Source organism: Meleagris gallopavo, chromosome 6, assembly GCF_000146605.3.
Source record: "Meleagris gallopavo isolate NT-WF06-2002-E0010 breed Aviagen turkey brand Nicholas breeding stock chromosome 6, Turkey_5.1, whole genome shotgun sequence".
Taxonomy (NCBI): domain Eukaryota; kingdom Metazoa; phylum Chordata; class Aves; order Galliformes; family Phasianidae; genus Meleagris; species Meleagris gallopavo.
The window spans coordinates 31,283,868-31,292,506 of NC_015016.2; the positions used below are offsets into that span (position 1 = coordinate 31,283,868).

Genomic DNA, 8,639 nt, shown 5'->3' on the forward strand with positions numbered 1-8,639 from the left:
ATTGGGACCTTTCTGACTAGGAATGATCCAGAAAGGTTCTTAACCTCATCAAGATGCAAGGATAGTCACGAGGGCAGTGAGCACTGCACAACCAGGATGGTCCGCTGCCAACCAGCCTGAGATTCACTTAGAGCATTCAGATTCTTGTACCAAGCTGTCTGGAGCGTAAAGCAAACCTGCACAAGTCCTACTTTATTTTTACTGTACTGCCTAATAGATGCTCTGTCAAGTTATACATTTCTTGCTGTGACAAATTATTCTTCTTCTCCTGACAGGACCTCCAGCTGAGTCTGCTGTGCTCAATTAGGAGAAAATGCATATTTTAATCCGCCCCATGGTGTAGTAACATTTCACTCCATGGCCTTGGCAAAGGAGCCATTTAACTGTTTCTGCAGCGGTTTCGCACACAGCGCATTATTCTAATGTCAGCAGCATTTCCGTCTGCTCTAGTTTCCCTGGCAGTACTCCCCTAGGCATTGGGATGTGGACAATTAAAGCCCACTTTATCATTTTGGAACCAATGATTTTCTTCCCCTGATACAGTCCATCACTACACGCCAGCTGCTCTTACCACCACAGCCATCCACACTTCTACAGGCCATTGCAGTCTCCTGGTAAGCTGTTGTGAACATTCCCCACTGGTGAGAGCAAAAAGTGCTCTTATACCCTCTTAAAATGATGCATCGAGTCTCCATCCTCCTCAACAGCCATGACCAACTCCAGATCTCCTCTTGTCCATGGCAATGAGCAAAGACCACCCCAAAATCACAGAGCCCACATTAGATATATATGTACAGATGTTACATAGAAAAAGCCTACCTCTCTCCAATAAATCATCAAGACTTCTATTCAATGTATTCCAGTGTTGTAGTAGCACTTGAAAACTACCCAGGCATGACATAGCAGTCATGGAGAGCTGATGAGATGGGAACCCACATGACATTGCTTTTATGGTGCAATATGGCTCTCTTCTCCGTTTACAGGGAAAACAAACAATTAAGGCTTATTTGTGGAGGGGAAAAAAAAGCCCACAGAGAGGAACAAGCTGCACTAGAAGAAGGAAAAGTGGAAGAATTTTCATAGGAAATCAGGATCTCTGTGGAAAAAGTCACTCTTGCTGGTACTTTTAGGATGGGGTCTGGCCAAGAGGGTTTTGCACTGCTCTCTTCAATATCCTCCAGCCTATTTGGGGCCCACCAAGCCTCAGAAATACTTCTGGAGAAATCTTAAACTCCATGTCCCATTTTTTTAGACTTTTTGCTTTTTGCAGAACATCTCCTAAGCTGTTTTTCTTACTTCTAGCCGAAGTTTTGATCATTCCAGAACCTTCTTTGCCCAAAAGAAACTAATTGTCCCTGATGTATTCAGTATGCTGAAAATGCCATTAATTATTTGAAACTGTGGTTAGTTGAATTAATTCAATGTCTTCTACTCAGCTTGGATAAGAAAGGGTTGACTGCATTTCTCTTTCTCTTCTGCGAAGCGTGCTCTCTTGTACTATTCACCCTATTAAAAATATATCTCTCCTTTTAATCAGCGCAAGCAAAACAAAGATAAGCCTGCTGAAAAAGACTTTGAAAAGCAGCTTAAGTAGCAGAGGAATTATGTGCAAGTCTGTAGAGTATACTTACGGTTATAAAACATAAAAATGTAATTGGTACCTGTGAAAGGCACCAGCAGCTGGATTGAGAGAGTTCTCCATGGAACAGTTCAGCAAGGCAGCAGCAGAACAACGTCAGCTTCTCCAATACACTCCAAGTCCATCTTGGAGCACCACAGCTGAGTGGTCATCCCCAATTCATCCTTGACTTCTCTAATGTGGCCAAGCAAGGTTGGTCATAGAAAGGGAGCAGTGAAAAGCCTGGCTGAATGCCTCAAATTAAAGGTTAAAAGGTTTGTGTTTCCAAACTAAGCCAAAGAGTTCAAATTGAGCCAGACTGGAGTTAGGAATGATATATTTAAAAGAAGATTTTAAGAAATGACCACCTGTCATACTACATTGTAGGAGCGCACTTGTGCACTCTAGCTTCTAGAAGGCTCGTGCCAGCTTAAACTGAATCCCCTGACTAGAAAGAAGTCTGATATCTACCTTAATTATGAAAGCAGAGATCTGTACACACAATGTGGGCTTTCATTAACACTGCCTCACTTGCATGGATGACCTCATTCTGCACTGGTCTTAGCTGCTCATACAACACCACTGGTTACACTGACAGTGTACATCACTGCTGATGCAGTGTGCAGTGCGCACTGTTCTGCTGCTGGAAAGCTAGCTGAGCCGTAAGCTCCTTCCAGCTTGTCATTTGTGCTTTTTATTGTAGATCTGGGCTGGATGTGAAAAAGCGCCTAGGCAATGAAAGACTCCCCAGGAGATATGGGAATATCTCATTAGCAAAATTACTTTTTTCCAGGAGTGGTTTTTGTGTAAACATAAAGCCCTTCATTTGCAATGAGAGTATTTCAGCAACCATCTCTTCTTCCTATTTTAATGAAATCTGCCAAGAATATGTATTCTTTCCTTGTATTAATACAGAAAGGAGCAAGACCCTTCAGGAGCTGGCTGATATGTGTATTTCAGACAATGATAAGTACAAATACAATCGTAATCTGGAGCGGCTTTTTGTTTATCTCTTTTCCTATCATTTAGCTTTTCTGCTATTAGTTAGCAAGATTAATCCTAATCCTGTTGTACCAGAGTCTTACTAGATTGTCATACCATATTGCTCATATCACAGAAAAAAAATGGAGGAGAGGCATTTTGTAGGACCTGGCTCAAGCACACGCCACCTTCTTGCTGCCAGCAAAGTTGGACCAGATCACTGGTCACTCCTCCAGCAGCTTCAGTGGATCTTTGCACTCAAATGGGATATAAACAATATTTAATGTCATTTTGTTGTCTCTATATTTTGCAATTAAGAAGCCAAGAACAAAGAGAGAAAAAAGGAAGGAGTCTAGGAAATTCAGTTATGAAAACAGTGGCATATTTCTGACAAATCTTTCAGACAAATGAGTTTTGAAGTGAAACTTAAACAACCTTGACTTGTTTTCACAAGCACAAAATATGCAAGTTTGGGAAATTCTCAACAGACCTTGAAATAAGAATGCAGGAAGGAGACTGGATAAGACAGGAGAGAGGGGATGTGCAGTATTTTACCCTTCCGTGCTGTGTAAATAACACAGGGGAGATTAGCAGAGGCTGAGTCCTGTACAAATCACAGCAACAGGCTGTAGGACAGGGGTCAGCTGGAACAACCCTGGCTGTAATCCTGTGCAACTGGTCAGGCCAGAGCACCAGTAGACCCATGGTCACCTGTGTGACTGTGTATCTTTCCAGACTGCAGAGGCACACAAAGGTACATTAAATCCCAACTTGACATGTATCAGGGATTAGAGGCTCATCAGTTTTTCTCAGGAGACGCTCTGTCACTCTGCTTTTACTAAGTTAAACTTCTAAGTTGCTATCAGCTTCTAACTCAGTGATACATCCAATGCAGAAGTGCGACCTGTTAGTGCTTTCTTGGTGATGCATTACTCAGTCTAGAAGAGAGGATTTTAAAAAAAATCAGGCCAAAGCCTTGACTTGGCAAAGGGAATGTTAGTCAACAGTAACAAGATCAGCAGCCAGTCTGCACCCTAAAAGCACCAAATGAGTGGTCTCCTAGCCATGAGAGGGACCTTCCTATTGATATGAGAGGCATATCAATATCCAGCTTATATACCATGGCATTTATAATACTTCTGTTGTACAATTATACTTTTACTGTAATTTTGGAAAAGAGTTCACAAAGTAGGTCACATTAAAAACCCACAGATGAAGAAATAAGTCATGGAGTTAGAAAGGAGACGTTTAATGCTGTCCAGCCAGTCCAGAACTGATGTTAAAAACCAAGCTAGCGTCCCCTCAGCATTTGATGGAACATCTCCTCTAAGGAGACAGGCTGAGAAAACTCAGGCTGTTCAGAAGAAAGCTCCAAGGAGACCTGACAGTGGCCTGTCAGTATCTAAACGGGGGCTATAAGAAAGAAAGGAACAGACTCTTTAGCAGTTGTGACAGGACAAGGGGAAATGGCTTCAGACTAAAAGAGGCGAGATATAAATTGGATATAAGGAAAAAGTTTTTTTATAAGGGTAGTGAGGCACTGGAATGGGTTATCCAGTGAGGTGGTGGATGCCCCATCCCTGAAGACGCTTGAGGTCAGGTCGGATGGAGCTCTGAGCAACTCTGATCTAGCTGCGGTGCTCCTATTAATTGCAGGGGAGTTGGACTAGATGAGGTTTAAGGTTTCCCTTCCAACTCAAATGATTCTGTAAATCTACAGTTCTAAGTAATGGCAGAGCATTTGCATGCTGCCAGCAAGGCTCACCTTCAGGGAAAGGATACCAGCTAATCATGAGCAAGGTCTCTGAAAATCAGTTCATTTGCAATTCCTCTCAAGCAAGGTTTGGGGACTGTCCAGTACCTGCCGTAAAACCGAATGTTCCAATAAGCCCAGTCAAGAAAGGTGTGCAAGTGGAAGGATGAGCACTTGTCCTTGAGCGAGGGCATTTAACATATCTAGAAACACGGCCATTTTTTAAATTAATTAATCTCCTTAAGGAACTGTGAGTGATGGATTAGAGACCTTAACTGAGGAAGCAGTCTGTGACACTGTGTGTGCTGGAGGAAGCACTGAGAAAGGACTTAGAGATATCATGTGCCTTAGCAAAAAATCAGTCTCGAGGAGAGGAACAGATCATCTTTATTGGCTGCAGGGGAGGCTGAGTGACCTCAGAACCAGGTGCAGGCAGAGGAATTTGCAGAACCTTCAGCTCTCTAGCCAGCCCTGGGAGCAGCCAGGTGAGGAGAGGAGGGGAAGCTTAACACAGCTTCACCAGGAGGAATAGAGTGTGCAATGAAATTTTAAAATGTACTCTTGACTCTGAGAAATGTCTAGAGAAGCAGAGTAGCAGAGGATGTAGATTTCTTATTTTAATAGAAAAAAACAGCAGGACATTTCTACAGATGTGCTTCCTTGCTAAATCTGCCTGCTAGCTTTTTGAGTCTGAGTCATCTCTATCTTAGCATGTAATGCATTCCACCAAGTAATGAGATTTCTTCAAGTTTTCACTGTATTAGATTTCTCTACACATCAAATATTTAATAAGAATTAGCATCTAGCCATCCTCCCTCCTCCCCTCCACAATAATATTAACTTCTACCGAGACACCGGGGCTTTGCAATTCACAGTGAAGCTTTGAAGGATAAGTGGAAAAGCCCTGTATATTTTTTCCAAGGAATTTGCTGTGGCCTTTTGCAAACATACTGTAATTAAGAAACAAAAAATGACCAAGAGAGAAGACACGATACACTGAAGGTGTGAAAAGAGACCTCTCATTAGTCTTTGTGTCAATTATGGTATCTAAGGAACAATTTTATAGCAATAGCATATTTATTTGATGTGGTACAGATATCTGGGCTCACTGTTACGGATGGTATTTGCTCTTAAAGTACCTTTTTAACAAAATGGCACTCCATAAAAATTTAGTGTGTTCCTACTGTAATTAAAAAGCCCTAGTCATTTTTGCATTTATGATATAAACTATAATAGCTGTAAAATCCCGCAATTAATTTGTGCCAACATTTCATACTTGAGAAATTCTCATTACAAATTTCATTACTTATTCACTTATCTGTAATTTGTCCTATATAACCTAAAGAATATTAACAAATTTAGAGTCACTTTTGCTCTATTAAAAGCTAAATAGAAAAGCCTTTCACCTAGCAAGCCAATCGTGATAACATTCTCAAACCTGCTCCAAAATGGTGGGGAACTGCATTCAGGCTCTACAAAAAGTGATAATCATTATGAATCATGCATAAATGACATGCAAAGCCTTTTGGAAAATGTGATGTATCCTGAAGCCAATCTACTGCACCTTTAGTTTAAACCCTTAGTTTAAATGCGTTACAAGGCCTGGTGCCACACAGCCACCAAGGTCAAGACTGCAATAAATCAAGAAGGAGAAAGGTATCTATTTAGTCAAGAATGACCACGCAAAGCCAGAAAGACAGGGATTTCTACTCCCCCTTCCCTCTTCAGTTTTCTTCCATGCTGCTCACCACCACCTTTTGTCCTCTGGATCTTTGCAGGAATTGGGAGGCACTGAAACTGGCACAAATTAGGCACTGGAACAGGTTGCCCAGAGAGGTTATGGATGCCCCGTCTCTGGAGACGCTCAAGGTCAGGCTGGACGGAGCTCTGAGCAATCTGATCTAGCTGTACATGTCTCTGTTCATTGCAGAGGAGTTGGACTAGATGACATTTCAGGTTCCCTTCCAACTCAAACGATTCTGTGATTCTATGAAAACCTTGAGAAATGCTTGTGGCATTGCACAAAGCCCTGGTGTTCCCCCACATAATTGTTGGCACTACCTAAAAGATGCCAGAACCCTGCTGAAGACACCATCAGTAAAGAACACTATAACCTCCAGGTCTGCTGATGACATTCAAGCCTAGTCCAGCTCTGGCCATGTTCAAAAAAGCCCTCCAGAAAATGCCCCTCGTTTAAACTTAATTTTACTTAAAAAATGCTCCTTCTCTCCTTTCCTATTTCTTGGCTATGTATTTTCAGGATGGTACCTCTCACCTCACTCACTACTAATATGCCACCCCTGCCAAGTCTTGCATGTGATGCTAAAATAGGATGACAGCAGAAGCCAGAAAGAAGCAATCAGGAAAGCCTAAAAGTCAGCTTGGCCACCTGGCAAAAAAAAAGGAACAAACATAATCTTGCTTACAGTGCATATCCTAGGATGGAACTCCACTGCATGTAATCCAGTCACAGTAACCCAAGATTTGTGCATGTCTTGAGTATTTTCTGATATGCTAAGAAGAAATGAATTAAGATCTCCAAAAGCATGAGTAGGATACCATTGGCATCACCGAACTGAGAACTTTCAGAAGTATGCAGGTAGAGAAGATTGGACTCCAATGAGGAAAACAAACTTCCTGACTTTGCATCTTGACTTGGCAAACATTATGAAAACTGTTACAGAGCATAAAAACTAGAAGTATTATGAGAAACAAGACCTGAAAATTAGTAATTTTACCTCCTTGCTAGAGGACAAAGCCCAAACATACTGTACTGTTGCTGTTTCCACAAAGCTATATTTACAGTGAGCAGAGACTAAAATGTGTCTATATATGTATATAGAGTACATATCTACACTCCCCTTCCCAACATTATATAGCATTATATTGGCATTTTACTAGCTTTTATACCACGTTCATTATATTTCAATCTGTAATGGACTTCTACAGAATTTAACTGAGACAGGAAATGATTATTCTGGTAGAAATCATTCTGCTTCTGAAAATGGCAGCTTTAACACAATCAACAATAGAATTCCTACGCAAAAGAAATTGACATACTTATCAGCTTTGCGTGCTCCATCTTTCAGAGACTACTATGGTGTAAATTGAAATTTTATAGGATTTAATAAACTTATATGATAGCCAAGTACCCCTGTATCCGTAACAAACTGTACTCCTCTCTTAATCAGGGCTCTTGGTGAGTTCAGGGCTCTCTTTCATTACTCAAGCCTTGGTTTATGACAAGCCAGACACTATTAAGGTATATTCAGAAGAGTACATTTACGGCACCACAATCCTTCAAATATATACCGCCTAATTCTGGAGGATAGGGGGATATAGGAGCCACGTTTTCTTCCACTGTGAATCAACTTTGCAAGCAACTGATCCAGCAGAATTTCCATCATGCTGCATAATAAAAGAGCAGCAACAAACAAAGAACGCACCCACAGACAAATGTGAGGGCTCATATCAAGCTGACAGACACTAAAATGGAATAACAGAGAAACCGAGGAAAGAGAAAGGTTTATTTAGCCTCCAAATCTCTGTTATTCCTACAAAGATAACACGTAAGATTTAAAGTTTCTTTGTCTTTGCTGCACTAGAAGCAATGTAAGAAGCCAGCTGCCATCTTTCAAAAAGTTGCTGGCTCTCCTAGAAAAAAAAATGCTTCTGTAGGAAGATTAGTGATACACAGGGCTTCTCTCCTCCAAACACGCACAGGCGCATTTTGTGCGCTGGGTCCAGCAGCTCTGCAGCTGCCCTAAGGACAAAGACCATCAGCTCTTTGCTGCTACTGTTCTGTAGGGGATGGGTGCCATCTCTCCACTTGCAAGGCCCATGACATCCTGGACATCCCTTCCTATGAAATTAAAGGGTGTCCCCAGTGAGTTATCAGGGTCAGTGTTTAGCCTGCTTACCTGAGAAAAGTATCAATGGAGTGAGGATTCAGCCAGGCCACCGCATTCCTCGTGAGCCACCCTCAAAGATTTGCAAACAAGTCAAGTGAATGAAAGATGTTCCATTGCTGTTTGCTGTGTGGAATGCAAGCAGAGCTATAAACAGAGACTGTTCAAGGGAAGAGAATTGTCACTGCTTTTTGTTCTGTGCCTCTAAGTTTTAAACATGACCTTTCAACCTGAGAGTCTTTTAATGTATCCTTGCTCTCCATCAGACCATTGCACACAAATTCATGCCTGAAATACATTTTATGTGTTCCCACTTTCAGAAATTATGTTTATGGAATATCTGTGGAAGAGCATGAACTCTTTATTCATAATACATAAG

The 8,639-nt window shown here is 41.4% G+C and overlaps 1 long non-coding RNA gene across 1 annotated transcript in view; it reads right to left on the reverse strand.

Annotated features, from left to right (window-relative positions):
- Positions 1 to 8,404, reverse strand: part of LOC116216753 — a 35,816-nt gene extending 27,412 nt beyond the window's left edge. Inside the window, exon 1 of the long non-coding RNA XR_004160139.1 lies at positions 8,273 to 8,404. This is a non-coding gene — a long non-coding RNA (uncharacterized LOC116216753). The remainder of the gene's footprint in view (positions 1 to 8,272) is intronic.
- Positions 8,405 to 8,639: the final 235 nt, after the last annotated feature.